We start from the raw sequence: 17671 nt of genomic DNA on the forward strand, positions 1-17671 counted from the left end.
CCACTGGGTGCTCCCACAGAAATATTCCCCATATTTCATTTGGCTTATGCTGGAGTTAAGAAGTTGGACTTGGAGTGATCTAATATCAAGCTTTACTCGGTAGAATTTTGCCCTGAAGATCTTCTGCTCAAAGCAGGCCTTCAGGGAATGCAGTCATCTATTCAGATTGTCCTGGTTCTGTCTGCTGTTTCATGTGCACTTCAGTCCTGTTTCCATCACCATGAGGTTCCCTGCAATGATGATGATGATGGTGATGATGATGATGATGATGATGGTGATGATGATGATGATGATGATGTTTCTGTAGAACTTTAGGGTTTTGCACATTATCTCACCTAATTCTCACAACAACCCCATGAAGTAGGTTTCATCTGTTTTATAGATGAGGAGAATGAGGATCCCAGCAGTTAAGCTACTTGACCAGCATTGCCCAGCTAGTAAGCGTCTGAGACAGGATTCAAACTCAAGTCTTCATGACTTTCAGTCTAGCATTCTACACACCGTATCACCTCACTGCCTTAGAGGTACCACTTACTTCTTACCAATTTAAGCAGAAGCAAAAGACCTGTGGAGATGTTTTAGCTCAGTATCGCTGAAGTCTTGGCATTGCGAGTTCCTTCTTACTGGAACTCACTTGGTGCTAGCAGAACTTTTGCCACAGAATCATAATTTTAGAAAAATTGAGAGTTGGAAGGGACATGGGCAGCCATCTTGTCCAAAGCATACCTGAAAGGAATCCTCACTCTAATAGCCCATCCAGCATCCGCCTGAAGACAAGAAGGAGAAATGTATTGCCTCCAAGGCAGCCCATTCTGCTGTTGGATAGCTCTAATTTTTAGGATTTTTTTTCTATCAAGCCTAAATTTGCCTCTTGGTTCTGCCTTTTAGGGTCACATAAAACAAGATTAATCTCCTTTCAAATATTTAAAAATAGCTATCATGTTCTTCATGAGTCTTCTCTTTTCTAAACACTCCTAGCCCCGTGTTGATGAAGGCTTGGCATGTGTACCCGGGTGGCATAGAGGGGGCTGCTCTGTTCTCCCTCTCCACAGCACCTGAGGACATTTTTGCATGCCCCACCCCTCAGTCCAGTCACCCAATGCAAACAATTCCTCCCTCCACTGTCTGGGGCTATGCAAGGGGCTCACAGGCAGCTTTAAGTTGCAGTTTGGGCACAGGATCTTGGGGGGAAACTTTCTAGCTACCTAATGTTGAAACATTTTCTCTGGAGGACCCCCAGTGAGAGGGGTGGAATCAGTCTTGGTGGCTGGACCATCCATCCTCTCTCTCCCTGCAGGAAGACTGGTGAATGGATAAAAGAAAGATCCTGGATTCCTTTTGTTCTCCCAGTACCATCATGATCTCCACAGCCTAGCAAAAGAATACTCTTACAACTTTGCTTCCCTAGAAATTTGCCCTTTTCCCCACTCTTCCTCTCCACTCCTGATGCATCTTTTAAAAATTGAATCTGGAAAGATGTCAACTACTAAAACCTGAACTTGGCATCCATTCAAAACTAAATTTCTTCCTTCTTCTAGTTATTTTAAATAGTCTTTCAAGTAGCTAAATAAAAGAGGAGTTGCTTACAAATCCCTTAAACATACACAGGCAAAAGGTGAGTGAGAATAGGGAGGGAGAAGGAGAAAAAGAGAAGCAGATACTGTAGCGTCCTACTAATCTTTGTTTCACAATCTCACTGCCTTGAAAGGGAACATTAAGATATCTTTTACTCTTCGACCTGGCTTCCCAGAGAGAGGGAGCAACAAATGAAAGGCTCCTTTGTGTCTCTGTACTGTAACTACAGAGGACATGAAAAGATTATATGGACATAACTATGTTAAAAAAAAAAGTGGAGGGTGGGATGGGACAATGTAGCTCTAAAGGAATCTCACAATTAACTACTGTTCACCTGCTTGTCTGCAGCAACTTTTAAAAATGATTATAATTGTGATTTTAACTCATTGTGTGCCATTAAATTTCTTTCTTTGATCATGAATGGCTAAATAAACATTATACTCATAGAGCTGGCCTAATTCATGGTGAAGTCTGAAGAAGATCTTAAAGAGGGGGCCAAGAGTAGGATATTCATCCTGGACCTCTTCTAACCAGGTCCTTCATGAGACCATCAGATATGATCACATATGAAAAGGTTTTAAAGAGGGGAACACTACATCTTTGGCCCTCGAGTTGGAATAAGGCATCTCCTGTTAGTATTGGTGAAGGTCCACTTACTTTTCATCTGATTTTTGTATGCATTGTTAGCATTACACACTTTGTTCTTTTTTTTTTAACCCTTATCTTCCATCTTAGAAGCAATACTATACATTTCTTCCAGGGCAGAAGAATTGGGTGGACAGGGTGGTTCAGTGACTTCCCCAGGGTCACACAGTTAGGAGGTGTCTGGGGTCAAATTTGAACCCTCCTATCTCTAGGTCCTGCTCTCAGTCTGCACCTCACACTTTGTTCTGAAATCTTTGGTTAGCTAACTAGCCTTACTGTGTCGAACAAAGTGGGTTGATCCACCTCACATACTTTTTGGGAAGAAAATACTTTGGCAACCTGAAAGTGATACATAGGAATGAGTTATTATAAATGTGACCTTTGATAGGAAGGCCTGATGATGATAATGATGACAATGATGAGATGAGGATGAAGATAATGATAGTAAAAGGCCCGCCTTTAGCAGATGTTAGCTATATGACTATTGGCAAGTAACTGGAATTTAGCCTTTCTGACTCCCTTAAAAATAAATAAAAATAATGCCAGGCCCATAGTCGACACTTAATAAATCTTGGAGGAGAGTGATGATGGTTTAACCTGTCACTCCCTAAGGAACTCTGCCTATAAATTGCAGACGAGTTACTAAGCTACCTTAATGGAAGCAGTTTCTGCCCTGGGAGTTCTCCACAATCATGGAATCATATGTTGGAAATGCTTGTGGTGCTCTAAGGTTTCTCAAAAACTTTGTTCATAGCAATTCTGTTAGGTAGGATAGATATTATCTTCATTGTACAGATGAGACGATTCACGTGTCAAGAAGTCAGGGGAATTGGACATGTTACACAGATAGTAAAGGATTGGAACCAAAATGGGAAACTGGGTAATTTTGTTCTAAATTTCAAACCTAGTATATTGGAGGAGCCTTCATTGTTAGAAATGCCAGAAATATTCTCATTCAGGGTGAGCTGCTTCTTTCTCAACTCATCCCTTCAACCTGGATTGACCGTGTCACTTAGGGACATCTTTCTTCCCATTCCTTCACTGTATAGGATTTATTGCCTTGAATTTCATTCATTTTCTTTTAAACCCTTACCTTCAATACTGTGTATTGGTTCCAAGGCAGAAGAGCAGTAAGAATTAGGCAATGGGGATTAAGTGACAAGGTCACACAGCTAGGGGGTGCCTGAGGTCAGATTTGAACCTAGGACCTCCCTTCTCTAGACCTGGCTCTCAATCCACTGAGTCACCTAACTTGCTCCTCCCTTTCTTTTTTTTTTCTTGGCCCATTTCTTGGATGGACCTTCCATCTCTCTAGGCTTAGCATTCTATACACCGAGCCACCCAGCTGTCCCTGGGTTTCATTCATTTTCAACAGGTTAAAGTTAATAGATGAAAAAATATTGTACTCAGAAGTTACAACCAAAGTATGCCCAACTATTACCACCCCCAAAAAAATCCTTTAAAGGGGGTTTTTTAAAGAAAGGACTTTCTTTTTCCTTTATTCTCTCCAAATATTTCTTGTCCCTGAGAAAACTGGGAGAATAAAGAGAGCATGGTATATTTGGTAAATTAGTAGTTTTCTGAACTGTGTGTCTCACATTGCCTGGAGTTTTTCCCATGTGAATTTTATTGAAATGTGTTCAAAATTACAGAAGATTTTCCTAGTCAAAAAATGGATCCGCCAATGTTTTGTTTCAAGATGGCAGACTGCAGCATAGACCAAAAACGAGGCATATTTTGATTCCTGTTATCATGTACAGAATTTGTTCAATGATAACAGCTAGTAGCTAGTATTTATATAGTGTTTTAAGGTTGCAAAGAGCTTTGCAAATGTTATCACATTTGTTCCAAATCAGTCAATGCCTGGAAAGTTGATGAAACAAGTACAGATGATGCAAAATAGAGTTGAGTTAAAGCAGTCTTTGCTTGGTTTCATCAGTTTGGTTCTATTTAATGATCTCTTATCATTTCAGTTCCATTGTCCAAGTAAGGACTAGTTCCAGACTTCCACTTATGTAGGGGAAATAAGTGACCATAATAGAGAAATCAAAACTCACTCTGACCCTGAGTTTTTGTCATTCTAGTGGAGGACTACTTTTCTCATACAGCTTGTACCAGTAACTCTAGCCAGCACATCCTGACCTGGCTAAATGGGCAAAATGTTCTATTTAGAGAAACGAATTCTTTTTCTTTCTCTGCCAAGAGACACAAACTTTTGGCCCTCCACCTCCTCCCCATCCCCAAAAAAGGGAGAAAAAAAGGTTGGAGACAATTATACTGTGAGAGAGCCTTGGTCTCTCTAACCTATTAAAAATTTGACTCTTTGTCATAATAAATAAGTGGTATTGTGGGAAGGACACAGGCCTTGGCTTCGAATGCCAGCTCTGTCACATCGGAGATGAATCTAGTTAGTCAATCTCTTTCTGAGCCTTCATTTTCTCATCATTAAAATAAGGGTGATTTTACGCATTCGCCCCACCTCTCGAGGTTCCTATGAAGACAGAATTAGACAATGAAGAGGAAATCAACTTATAAACAGAAAAGCACTCTAAAATGATCAATAACAATAATAAACATCAGATTTGGTATTTAAGTCTCAGTCCCTTAGACTCACGTGTTCATTTTTACAGCAAATTTAAAAGCAAAATTACCAGTCTGCAAGATGTTGCATCACAAAACAAAGAAGCATGATATTATCAGAGCACCAGCAAATAGGCAATATGGCCTAATGGGAAGAACAGGAGATTGGGAGAGCTGGCTTGAATTGGACTCCTGCTCCCTACTTCCTGTGTGAGCTTGGGTGAGTCAATTCACCACGTTGGCCCTTCAGTTCCTGGTCTCTAAAATGAGGGAACAGGATTAGATGATCTTGAAAGTTCCCTAAAATGAGAATTATATCCAGAAATGGCACAGGAGTTTGAGCCCATCATTTCACCAGCAGAGGGCACCTCTCTTTGTGTCTGTTTAAACTTGGAAACTAGAATGTCTCAAAGGAAATGGCCCTCCAAACCTTTTGGTGATTGTTGCCTTTTAATTAGTCAGCCTAACTTGTTTTTCATGATGCTCGCTCGGCATGGGCTGTATTCATTAATGGCCATCATTCATTTCTTTCAACATGAGCTTATGGTTTTCAGTCCCTTTCAGGACATTTTAGATTCCCTTTGATTGAAGGATATTTGCAGGATGAATGACATGTTGGAGTGATTCCTAATTCCTAAAGAATCGTGGCCTTTATCAGCTTCCTGAGAAAAACAACACATTTTTAAACTATTAAACGTATTTAATGTGCTTTATATTTCTGCTTTTCCACTGTAGAATTTAGGTGTTTTATACGAATATCAGAGTCCCATTGCTCTTGGTCTCTTTAGACAGAATCCACGAGTTCACCATCTTGACAAACCCTATTTACCATCTTTCCCTAATTCATATTAGTGCTTCTGTCTGCTGTCTCCATTTCTGTTCAGGGTGGCACCATCGCCCCGGTCACTGGCCTGCTGTCCTCTCTAAACCCAGGCCACTGGCTGCTGAGCTCTGGAGCCAAGAGTCCACTTTTGCTCATTTACACATCAGAGCAGCATCCTTTCTTTCAGAGGCTCACGTCCCACTGTGGCTATTTTCACTTTCCTGTACACCCTCTGAGGTCACGGGTGGTAAAAGCCAGCATTTCCCATTCCAGGTTTCAGAGACTTAGGATTCATTCGCTTCCTTGAACTTCATCAAGTCGGTAGCAGAGCAAGAGTTGCTATGAATGGACTGAGTGCCTGTCATCCACCCCTCCAGCTCTCCTGGCTAACCTCATTGCCAAAGACAGTAACACTGGCTCTCTCTCTCCCTTATGCTCACTGCCCATGTCTTCTGTTCTAGTGCTCTCCTGCCTCACTTGACAATGGGAGTGTTTTGCCTTGTGGCAGCGAGTTAGATCCCAAGGAGCTGAGCGTTGGTCCCATCTGTTCCCCTCCCTAGTCAAGCCTCATTAATGAATCAGTTTGGGGCTCTTCTTCCATTTGGTCCAACGTGCACTTTCAGGGAAGAGACACAGCAGCGTTGTTCTCTCTGGTCGAGCTCCAAGGAGAGCTTGGTATGGATTGGGGCAGAGAAGTTATCTTGAAAATGGGCCCCAGCAAGGTTTCCCAGAAGAGGCTCTATTGTTGCCACTCAATAGGGGGATGAGTGATTGCAATCCACCTGTGCCCCTCACCTTTGGGAGGCACCAAACGATTGAGAGAATCAACAATCCCATTCGAAAGGCAATCCAAGGAAAGAGAAATGCTAGCGTTTGTTTAAAAAAAAAAAGACTGGAGAATGAAGCATGAGGAGTGGGGCTCTGCAGCAGGCTGGAAAGGGTCCAAAGAGCACCAGGGGTTTTGCCCGAGTTTTGAGCCAAAACCAAAATGAAATCACAAACTCCAGCACCAGGGCTAAGCAGGAAGCAAGTTTGCTTTTTGAAACCTAAAACTGACTTGGTTTGATGGGAAAGGCCCTGAGTTTGCTGTGTGCTCTACTTGTAAAGGCAAACCCTCCGATGATTTTCCCACTCCGAAAATCATGGGCTCCTTTGATCCCTGGAGAGTAAATTTCCCGAGTGGGATAGCTCCGACTTCTCTGGCTTTCATCTGATTATATGTATATCATTATTACCCATAGAGCACTGACGTTAAATATAGATCTGTTACGGTTTTGATGTCTTATGTCAACACACTACATTCATACAACGTCCCCTTGGAACATGAACTCGGGAAATACGGAATTAAGGATTTTCCTGGATTCACACCTGACTGCAGAGAATAGTACCAGGCACCAAATAAACATCGATTGATGTGGCTGAGTTCAACTGTGAGAATCAAGCAATATTAGTATTTCAGAGCTTCTTCCGAAGATCACACAGTGATTGACAGACATCTCTCCCTTTCCCAGGATGCTTAGGGAAGGGATAAATATTAAGAACCCCATTTCATAGATACGAAGACGTTAGTATATGAACAGTAGGGCTGAGCATAAGAACAAAAGACTTTCTGATTCTTAGCTTCGTTCTTATTTTATGAGGTCATATGTCTTTCAAAACCTTAAGACTTTTTAATATGGCATTGTCTGGGGAGAGGGAGTATCTGTATGTAAAGCCATATGTGATAGTATGTGATAGACTTTTAAGTGATGTTTCTAGTGGAAAAGGGCATTTCAAAAGGTCACTCACTTTAGGTGGTCCAGTGGATTGAGAGCCAGACCTAGAGGTAGGAGGTCCTGGATTCAAATTTGACTTTGTTACTCAGGAAGGTTTACAGAGTCACACAGCTAGGAAGTGTCTGAGGCCAGATTTGAACCCAGGACCTCCCATCTCTGGGCCAGGTTCTCAATCCACTGAGCCACCCAGCTGCCCGCTTTGAAAAGCTTTTAATCTTTTACATATTTGTATTTTTTTTAACCTATCCTTAAATCAAATTGTAGCACAAAGCAGAAAGGTGACACAATTGATAGAGTACTGTGCCTAGAGTCAATAGGATTGATCTTCTTGAATTAAAATCTAGCCTTTGATCTTACTAGCTGTGTGAATCTAGCCATTTAACTCTGCTTGCCTCAAGTTCCTCATATGGAAAATGAGTTGGAAAAAAAAAACAAACCACAGGGTATCTTTGCTAAGAAAACCTCAAATGGGGTCGTAAAGAGTTGTATATGATTGAAAAATAACCGAACAAAGATACAGAGGATTGGAGTAAGTGCTCTTTTTTTTTCTTTTTCACACTTACCTTCCATCTTAGAATCAGTACTGTGTCTTGGTTCCAAGGCAGAAGAGCATTAAGGGCTAGGCATTTGGGGAGTTAAGTGACTTGCTCAGAGTAGCTAAGAATTACCTGAGATCAAATTTGAACCCAAGACTTCCTGTCTCAAGGCCTGATGCTCAATGCACTGAGTCATGAAGCTGACCCCTACCCTTTCCTAACTGACTTTCAATGCTTACTTTTATGTGAACTTTCTTTCATAACATAAAAAAGATTAGACTTTGTACGTTATTTAAGAAGAAATGAAGATGCATGCATTCTAAACCAATACTATGGGTATTTAATCTGTAGCACAAATAGGAAAGCCTGTAGGAAAGTACAATAACATTTAAACAAGAAAGGAGACTCAGTGGAAAATGAGGGGGTGTCCCTTGATTGGGGAATGGCTGAACAAATTGTGGTATCTGATGGTGATGGAATACTATCGTGCTGTAAGGATTTCTGTATGAACTGGGAGAACCTCACTGAACTGATGCAGAGTGAAATGAGCAGAACCAGGAGAACAGTGTGCACAGAAAGTAAAACCATTGTGGAACAATCCAATGTCATGGTCCTTACTGCTCGTACCAATGCAACAAGCCAGGACATTCCTGAAGGACATATGTAAAAGAATGCTCTCCACAGTGAGTGAAAGAACTATGGGAATAGAAATGCAAAAGCAAAACATATGACATCACTTATCACATGTATATATGGGTATGTGATTTGGGGGTTTAAGCCTTAAAAAAACGTTCTCTAGCAAAAATTAATAATATGGAAATAGATATCAAGTGACAACATTTGTGCAACCCAGTGGAATGGCTTGTCGGCTGGGGGGAGGGTGGGGAGGAAAGAGGGGAGGGAAAGAAAATGAATCATGTGAACATGGAAAAATAGTTTAAAATAAAGAAAAAAGAAAAAAGAAAAGCTAACAAAAAGAAAGGAGTCTCAGATTTTTTTTTTACTTTTCATATAATTTATTTTTTTAATGCTGTTGCTCTTTTTTTTTTTGTTCAACAAACATTTATTAAGATCTCTGCTCTGTGGGGTGTGCTATAGAAGGCCCTGGGCATGCAAATGTAAACAACAACCACAATAACAGTAAAACATTTTTTTTCTCCCCTCACCCCCCATAGCCAACACGTAAATCCACTGGGCATTACATGTTTTCTTGATTTGAACCCATTGCTATGTTGATAATATTTGCATTAGAGTGTTCATTTAGAGTCTCTCCTCTGTCATGTCCCCTCAACTGCTGAAGTCTCAGATTTTGAAACGAGTTCTCAACAACGATCTTTTAGTGTGATGTTTTATAGTATTTTAAATGTTGCAAAGCTTCTTGGATACGGTATCCCATTTCAGACTTCCCCAAACACTGTAGAGATAGGTAATGCAAGTATTACTGCTCCCATTTTGCAGATGAGGAATCTGAGGTCTTAAGAGGTCAAATGACTTTCTCAATGCCAGTCCAACTAATAAGTGTCAGAGGCAATATTTGAACCCAACGCCTCCTTACTCCAAATTCAGCACTCTATTACAGATGATAGATAGATAGATAGATAGATAGATAGATAGATAGATAGATAGATAGATAGATGGAGAGACAGATTTTTTTAAATTATGAAGCTATTCAATTTTTTCTTCCTCCTCACTCATTTGAAAGAAAGAAAGAATCCCTGTATCCTGTAATTATAGTCAAAGGGCACATATCTCCACATTGTTCATATCCAAAAATACATTTCTTTTTCTGTCCATGATCTCTCTGTCATAAGGTGGGCAGCATTCTTCTTTAATCAGTCCTTTGGAATCATGGTTGATCATTTAGTTGATTAGCACTGTTATGCCTTTCAAAATTGCTCATTTCGTGATATTTCAGTATAAATTCTTGTTCTGGTTCTGCATGTTTCACTCTACATCTGTTCATGCAAGTCTTCCTTTGTGCCTGAAACCATCTTTCCCCTCATTACTTAGAGCACAATATATTACATTCATATTCCACAATTTGTTCAGCTATCCTCAATCAATAAAAGCACATCAATGCATCAGTTTTCCAAAATAGCCCATCCAGCATTTGTCAGTTTCCCTTTTGATCATCCTTGCCATTCTGATGGGTATAAAATAGAACCTTTTACTTTATATTTCTCTAATTATTAGTGATTTGGAGGATTCCCCCCCCCCTTTGGCTATAGATAGCATGAACTTCTTCTCATGACAATTGCCCATTCATATCCTTTTTTTTTTTAAATTAAAAAAATATCCTTTACCTTCTACCTTAGACTCAATACCATGTATTGGTTCCAAGGCAGAAGACCAGTAAGGGCTGGGCTATGGGGGTTAAGTGACTTGCCCAGGGTCACACAGCTAGGAAGTGTCTCTAAGCCTGGCTTTCAGTCCACTGTGGTACCCAGCTGCCCCAAACCCATTTGAATCTTTAGACTATTCTGTCAGGCTGACATTGGCTGGTATTGTCAAAACATCTGATAGGACAATGACTCCAAAACATTCAGAGTCTCCCCTTTGGAAATGAGGACCAGAAAGATAAGGCCACTTGGAGATTCTGAAATGGATGCGTGCATTCTTCTCCTCTGCATCACACAATGAATGCAGTGCCTAAGCTCAGGAGCGCCTGGCCAAGCACATTGACATAGCAAGCTCCAAGAAGGAGCTTATCACTGTGGCCACTGGGTGACAGGCATCCCTCTTCTATGATGGGAGTTATGGCTTCCATCTGCTCCCTAATGTAAAAAACGTGTGCTGGCCACTGGGTTACCAAGCTGCATAAACTCGGGACTTGCAGACGTGCTGACATGTCGGAGCCGGGGCCATCAGGCCGCCTGTCATTCAACAATTACTTCATTATACAAATAAGCCTTCCCAGGGTGGTCTCGGTGTGGCGATTGGTGGTGAGATGGTGTTGACACACTTCTGTGCCTTGGACCAAACCATCTTTTCGGCTCTGTTCAGGAGGAGATGATATAGAGGCGCTTGGAATATTGAATCATGATGGGTTTGAAGTTAGTACAATGCACCCATTATGAGCAACCTCTGGGCACAGTTACAACCAAATACACATCATTAACTCTTGGATTCTCCCCAACGTCTCCTGTCTGTCTCCCTCCACCTTGTTCAGGCAAATCTAATAATGCTTTGTGCTTGGGTAGCAACTTTCCCCAGAAGATCTTGACCCTTTATAAACTCGTGTGTATCTCTGTGCAGAGATGCCTGTCTTTGGGAACGCTGCATAGTCACGTGCTTTGGGGCATCCTGTGGCTTTATCCCTACAGAAGGAACAGGTCGGCTCTTTGAATGTTGCCTTTGGACCGCAGCTAGCCCTTTAAGGTGTAGCCTTGGACTTCGAGCGGCATAATGAGTCGCTGTCCTTTGAGGGAGGGCTTCGGTGCAAGATTTCCGAAGGCCTCCTAAAGAAGAAGGAAGGTTCCCTTGGCTAACTTTAGACTTTGAAACCCAGGACATCGGAATCAAGGACAAGAAGAGTTAGAATGAGAAACTTTGGCAATGTGAAAAGAAACATTATCAAGCATTTTCTTTTTAAAAACTCTGTCTAGTCCATGTAGATAAAAGAATTGCCCTTTACAAATTAATTTGATGTCCTCCAAAAAAACAGGAGAGACAAGAGACAAGGAGTGGCTACAGGTGGAAAAACGATATCAAAAGTGGTTGCAAAGGAAAAAAATAAATGACCACGTCAAGCCCATTCATCACTATGTAATTGAACTGATCTTACTCCCAAGACTTGTGCACTTGAAAGAGTTCCATGGAGAACTGGACTTGAGTCCCAGCCCCGAGTCTGACTACCCATACGACCTTTGACTTTATCTGGGTCTCAGTTTCCTCATCTGCAAAATGAAGGAACCCCTCGGTGACTGGACGGGACAACAGCTAAGGTCTGCGCTCTAAATTATAACTGAAAATCTATTGAATGTGATGGCTCTTATCTGTAATCTCTGCTGCTAAAGGAGGCTGAAGCTAGTCACACCTTGACTAAGTGTCCCAGAGCAGAGAGCTATCAGGGAGGGAGGGTCAAACCAGTCTAAACCAGAGAAATGGGGCAGATTAAAGTCTTTGTGCCAATCATAGACATCAGTGGGTCAATGACCTCTACAGTTGCCTCTTCCGCAAACTAGTCTCAAAAAAAAATTGTGATCCAATGATCACAACACCTTTTGATATCAGTTTGCCATGTCCTCAGTCTCTCACATATCTGCTCACATGGGAGGGTGTGATTAGGTGGTGCAATGGATAGAGTTCTGGGCCTGGAGACAGGGGGACCTGAGTTCAAATCCAGATTCAGACACTTATTATCATGTGACCCTGGGCAAGTCACTTTTTGCTTGCTTCAGTTTCCTCATCTGTAAAATGAGCTGGAGAAAGACATGGCAAACCACTCCAGTATCTCTGCCAAGAAAACCCCAAATGGGGCCGCCATAGAGTCAGATGTGACTAATCAGCTTAACAACATGTGGGAGAGGGACTCAAGGATTCCCCCTCAACGCCAGCGTATCCTTCAGGTTCTCTTCATCATTCTGGTTACATGGCAGAGGGCTGAAGGGCATTTAGAATGCTGGATTTCCAATAGGTGCAGCCGGTGTCCCTCCCGTGGGAATCCTCGACTTCCCCATCCAGTCTAGCCAGGGTGAGTGCTGTGGTTATTGACTTTGGAGCAGCCTTTGATCCACGTAATTGCAACCACAGACAGTTTAATGCAGTGAAAGCTGATCCCTTCAGTAAAGTGACCTGCCCAAGGGAATGGAGAGTAAAGACGAAGCCACAGCCAAAAGAGAGAGCTTGAGAAGCCCAATGGGAACGGCATTCTGAGCGACGAGGCTCCACTCGACAAAGAATGGCCATTCTGAGCTTACAGGATGGAACTTTGAGATGCCTGCGCCCAGGAGAAGAGAGGGAAAGGGGTTCCCTGGGAAACCGGGAGAGGAACATCAAATATCATCTCTTGCTCATAGGAAATAAAGACACCTTGAGGACAAAAATCACTTATACCCTCCTGCTGTTTCTCATCTGGAGACTAAGCTGTGCTGTGAGCTGTTTGTCAAGAATAGAGGGGCAGCTAGGTAGCACAATGGATAAACAAGCACTCCTTACCTGTGTGACCCTGGGCAAGTCACTTCACTATGATTGTCTAGCTCATGCCACTATCTTAGAATTGATATTAAGACAGAAGGTAAGGATTTTTTTAAAAAGAAAGGAAAGGGCAGCTTGAAGTCTCAGTGGATAGAGTCAGGCCTGAGATCAAAGTCCTGGGTTCAAATCTGACCTCAGCCACTTCCTAGCAGTGTAACCCTGGACAAGTCACTTAACCGCAATTGCCTAGCCCTTACCACTCTTCTGCCCTGAAGCAGATACTTTGTATAGAATCTGAGACAGAAGGTGATAGAGAGAGAGAGAAGTAGGGAAGGAAAAGAAGAAAGAAAGAAAGAAAGAAAGAAAGAAAGAAAGAAAGAAAGAAAGAAAGAAAGAAAGAAAGAAAGAAAGAAAGAAAGAAAGAAAGAAAGAAAGAAAGAAAGAAAGAAAGAAAGAAAGAAAGAAAGAAAGAAAGAAAGAAAGAAAGAAAGAAGAAAGAGAGAGAAAGAGAGAGAGAGAGAGAAAGGAAGGAAGGAAGGAAGAAGGAAGGAAGGAAGGAAGGAAGGAAGGAAGGAAGGAAGGAAGGAAGGAAGGAAGGAAGGAAGGAAGGAAGGAAGGAAGGAAGGAAGGAAGGAAGGAAGGAAGGAAGGAAGGAAGGAAAGGAAAGAAGAAAGAAAGAAAGAAAGAAAGAAGAAAGATAAGAAAGAAAGAAAGAAAGAAAGAAAGAAAGAAAGAAAGAAAGAAGAAAAGAAAGAAAGAAGAAGAAAGAAAGAAAGAAAGAAAGAAAGAAAGAAAGAAAGAAAGAAAGAAAGAAAGAAAGAAAGAAAGAAAGAAAGAAAGAAGGCAATAGTGATCCAAGCCATTCATTTCACAGAAACAGGAAGTGAGAATCTGAGATTTGCCCAGGTTATGCACTTAGTAAACTGAAAAGCTGAGATTTGAATCCAGATTCTCTGAAACCTAGGTACAATGTTATTTTCACTAGATCTTCTTGTTGTGCCTTGCTTACCAGCACATATACTGAAACAAATCATGTTGTACACGAATCATTCCATTATGCCAGATTAAACCATTACTTAATCAACAAGAATTTTTTAAGTGCCTAATTATGGGTTGGGCATTTTATTTGGTATCAGGGATACAAAGATAAAAATGAAATCTATGGAATAAAACCTGATTTTTCATTTGCTCTCCAAAACCAAGATGACAACTAATTTAAATCGCTTACTTTATTCTCATCACAACTTACTACTTTTTTACTTTTACCACTTAATTCAGAGCCCTCGGATTGGGCTAAGAAATCTTGGAAACTAGATGTGCAAAGTAACTACTGAAGGCTGCTCTTCTGGTTTTCTATTTGGCTCGGAGCAGACCTGAAAGTCTGTTTGCCTCCTGAATCTATTCATTTATCAAATAGGGTTAATAATCCTGAAGACTCGTTGCTGTGGATAAGGGTCAAGTCTTTAATGATTCTAAGGAACCTGGAAAAGCTCCTTGAGAACAAGGACTCTTTTTTGCTTTTCTTTGCTTCCTCAGTGCTCAGAACAGTGCCAGGCACATAGTGTGTTGTTCAGTCTTTTCATCGTGACCAATTCTTCATGACCCCATTGTAGGTGTTTAATAAATGTCAGTTGATTGACTGACCTCTCATACTAAGTAAACAAATTATATTTCAGCAGATGCTACCCAAAAAAATCCAATTGCCTTGGCATATACATTCCAATCAAAAAGATATTTATTTCTATCTAGAGAGTGTCTCTTGTGCAAAATATTGTTTTCAGTGGGCAGTACAATAGATAGCAGTTCTGGGCACGGAATCAGGAAAACCTGAGTTCAAATCCAGCCTCAAACACTTGACTCTGTTTCTTTATCTGTAAAATAAGCTGGAGGAAAAAAATGGCAAACCATTCCTGTAACTTTGCCAAGAAAACCCCAAAAGGGACCACGAAAAGTCAGACATGGCTGAAAAGGACTAACCGACAAAACCTTGTTATCAGTGTCACAGAGAATGGTATGCCCCTGAGATACATGGAAAGTGAATTGGCTTTCATCCTAAGCCCTAAATAGCAATACTCCCATCCAAGAAATGGCCAGGGCAATTAATGATTAAATACCCTTTAGAAGGGTATAGATTGGGCAAGGAGGACTATTGGGGGACTGAAGGAAACTAGAAAGGGGCTTCATCGGAGATGCAGAACTTGATCTGGGTCTTGAAGTAGGGTAAGATTTAGATAAGCTGGAGCAGAAGGAAAAAGTTCCTAGTTGGGAAGAAGAGGAAAAGGCAAGGGCCAGAGGGGGCAGCACACCTGGAATGTTCATAGTCATGAGCAGGCTGCTTTGGCCGAAGAAGGAGTTGATTTGTGTAGAGGAAAATGAGAGGTCGGACTAGAAGAACAGTGGAATAGAGTTCTCCTTCACTCTGAGCTGGAATTCTTATCACTTTTCCTGGGTTAGATACAGGGCATTTGGGGGGCGATCAATTATGTAAATCACTGGCTCAAGCTTCTACCAGTCCAATACTCCCCATAGACACTAATCAAGGACTGCCAATTAAAGAGCAAAGTCTAGAATTAAGGCAGAATAACAACTAATCACGTTAAGAAGATCAATGGGCAGTGGACCTAGCCAACCCACGTGTCAAAAGTAAGGTTTATAAAATTTAATTTAAGCTAATTTTGAGCATTGGCCTTAAGATCCAACTCCACTCTGGCCATGCCATTTACCTCCACTTTCCTCTATGAGAAATCAACCTCCTGGGCTCCTGTCATTCCTCTAGTATCAAGAAACCAAACCCAATGAGGAATGCTTCAATACTGACACCTCGTGTTTCTCAGACTAAATTCCCAGCATCCTCTCTTTGTCTCTGCCGTTTCCTTAAGCATTCAGGGGTTGTGTAGGCAGGCAAGACAGTGTTCCACCTTGGCAAAAGATATGGCCTTCTTTGTCAGTCTCCCCTCTCCTTCTCCTTCCAAAACCTGGGCATCTGGGTACAAGAATTAAGAAGTAAATAGGTAGAGAGATAAATCAATGAATGGATGGTTCGATAGTGAATAAACAGATCAATTAATACCTCAATGAACAGAAAAATGAATGAATTTTTATAAGTAGTTGTGGCAAAGTAGATATAGTGCCAGGTCTAGAATAAGGTTCATCTTCCTGAGTTCAAATCCAGCCGCAGATATTTACTAGCTACATGACCCTGGACTACTCTCTTAACTTTGTTGCCTCAGTTTCCTCATCTGTCTGGAGAAAAAAGTGGCAGACCACTCCAATATCTTTGTGAAGAAAAAAACAAATGGGATCATGAAGAGTAAGGCATGACTGAAAAAGAACTAGATAGTAACAAAAAGTGCTTGTAGAGAGCCTTAAAGCTAACTTACTTGATCTTTACAACAATCTTGAGAGGTGGATGCTATTCATCTTAGTTTTATAGATGAGAGGAAATTGAGGCACAAAGAGGTTAAGTGACTTGCCCAGGGTCATACAGCAGCTAAATGTCTGAGGCAAGATTTGAAGTAAGGTTTTTCTGACCCCAGATCCTACATTATATTCATTGCATCACATACCTGCATAGATCTCACGCATTCTAAAGTCCTCCTCTGAACATCAGCTCCTTTGCGCTATCTATTAGGGGTAAATGTGGTTAGACAAGAGCCAAATATTACTGGCAACCTCCCTCCCTCATAACTCTGGGTTGAGGTCATTGGGGCAGGGAGGGGTCCAGCTCCTCTACTCTATGCTAGCCTCTTGCCATTTCATCGTGTAACCTTCTTGAGTAGCTCTTGCTGTCCTCTTGCGTCTATCCCTTCTCTCCAAGGATTACTTCCTTCCACTTGGAAAGACCCTTTAATGATTTATCTAACCCCTATCCTCCAGTCCCATCCTCCAACCTTTGCTCCATCACTATAATGTGAGGAGGACACCATTCAATCTCTTCCCATGAATAGTGATAGATTGTGAGTAAAAGTGGATGCGAGATCCAGTTCATGCAGGGGCCAATTCCAGAGCTGTGGTACCTGATAAAATGATGACCCATGCTCAAAAGAAAACAGTATTTGTTCTTCCATGTGGGGCCCATGTCAGCTCAGCAGGTCACAGCTGGGCAGCTACAAATCAAAACAAACACACTGGCCACCCACTTTCAGAGGCCAGGGTTTGTTTTTATTTCAATCCAGGTACCATTCCAGGGGATAGAGTCCTGATCTTAGGATCAGAAACCCATGAGTTCAAATTCTACCTCAGATACTTACTGCTTCTGTGACACTGGGCAAATCGCTCAACATTTCCAGCCTCAAGTTTTCCTCATCTGTAAAATGAAAGGTGTGGACTTAATGATCTCTGAGCTCTAAATCTCTGATCCTATTATCTAAAAGGTCACATTTAAAATCCCTAAGTCTTAGTGAAAGATTGAAAAAATCCTTTCTCCCTGAAGGTCTGACTCCACCATGATTGTTTTCCATCTTACATTTATTTCTGAGAGCAGGGAGTAGAAATTTGAAACTATGAAAGAAAGGAGGACTGGATGTACCCTGGCTAACCCCTAATACTGGCCTCAAAGTTTATATGACTTTTTTTGTTGTTATCACAAAGATTTCTTCCCA

General features: G+C 41.4%; 1 protein-coding gene across 2 annotated transcripts in view; it reads left to right on the top strand.

The window, feature by feature from the left end:
• NHS (NHS actin remodeling regulator) overlaps nt 1-17671 on the top strand; it is a 440898-nt gene that overhangs the window by 268420 nt on the left and 154807 nt on the right. The gene's annotated exons all lie outside the window — the stretch shown is intronic.

The sequence above is a fragment of the Monodelphis domestica genome, chromosome 8, assembly GCF_027887165.1.
Source record: "Monodelphis domestica isolate mMonDom1 chromosome 8, mMonDom1.pri, whole genome shotgun sequence".
Classification (NCBI taxonomy): domain Eukaryota; kingdom Metazoa; phylum Chordata; class Mammalia; order Didelphimorphia; family Didelphidae; genus Monodelphis; species Monodelphis domestica.